We start from the raw sequence: 1433 nt of genomic DNA, 5'->3' as shown, positions 1-1433 counted from the left end.
AAAAACCCTCGGCCAGCCCCCATCATCTTGCAGATGAGGAGATGGCCATCTAAAAAGATTTAGCCAATTGTTCACATTCGAGGACGCAGAGTAGCAAGGCTGGCCCAGGCTAGAGTCCGCGGCCCATTAGCACGGATCCTTTTTACTTTTCTCCAGTCATTTCCCATTAGATTCATTTTAAACTTTGCCTTATTATTACATCTTACTTAAGGTTATCATTCCATACATGCTCTGGTGATATCCCTTGTATCCAGTTTCTCAAGATGTGAGTTAGAGTTGGGCCATCATTTCTTGCCTATGAGTTGAGTATTAGAACATCTAGAACAAGCCCCAGGTAAAAGACGGAGGCGCCATTCTGCACAGGGCTGTCTGGAAGCTCAGAGGACGCCTGGGGGCATCCAGCTGCTAAGAGGCACTGGGACTGCCTACTGCATCTTGCTGGCTCAGCTGGCCCCTGGGGTCCAGCCAGGATGTTGGCACAGCCACCGCTGTGAGCAGTAGACACACACACGAATACGTGTGGAAACTCAGGCCTGTGAATCAGCTCTGTGGGCTGGGAGCAAATATTTGTTTAGCTTTACAAAGGAGGCTGTTATGAGATGTATAGGTAACATGTGGCCTCCCCCAGGGTGCTCCACTGTGGCCTTGGCCAAAAGGAGATCAGCTATGGTCTGGCAAAGGACAGTTGAGAACTGTGTGGGATTGAACGTGTCTTTATATCCGTGCCAACTTAAAGGATAGCTAAAGAAAGCATCTGTGTGCATGATTTTCAGGAGCAGTTGGAGTGTGACCCACCTCTCTCCTACTCCCTCTCACTGAAAACTTCTCCAGGACTCAGCTCAGTGAATTCCGAGACTCTAAAATCAATGCTTGATCCCTCTGACTTAAACCAATTCAAGGTTTATTGAAATGCAAGTAAAATTAAAATACTCTCTTAGATGAGGTAGTTTAGCTGTATTGGTCATTTATATCTTGATATTGAAGGCTTTTTAGATCCTTTCCAGAGAAGTTTTATTTGGAGAATTAAAAAAAAGGAATATAATGTTTAAAAAGGGGACATTGTCTCTCAATATTAGCCATTGCCGTTAGAAGAAATCTAGGTTCATGCTTGACACCACTATGGGGAAAAATCAAGGGAGGAGTAAGAGAGGAGACTGGTTGGCTGGTCAGGGTGTCCTCACCCTGCTGGAATTAAGCAGTTTAGGATCCGACCCTCATTTGGCAAGTGCAGGATACCTGTTACCAATGTCCCAGAAATGGATCTGTGGCCACAGCTGAAACAAGGTTGCCAGAGACTGATGTATGAAAACCAACATTCAAATATATTCACGTATAATGAAAAATGTCACTTTTAAGTGGACCATGTGTGTTTTATACACTTGCTGAAGAAAAACTTTGTAGAAAACCTACATGAGAAGCCAATTCTAGTCAGA

This window comes from Acinonyx jubatus, chromosome A1 (genome assembly GCF_027475565.1).
Source record: "Acinonyx jubatus isolate Ajub_Pintada_27869175 chromosome A1, VMU_Ajub_asm_v1.0, whole genome shotgun sequence".
NCBI classification, from domain to species: Eukaryota; Metazoa; Chordata; class Mammalia; order Carnivora; family Felidae; genus Acinonyx; species Acinonyx jubatus.
This window is presented reverse-complemented; position numbering follows the sequence as displayed.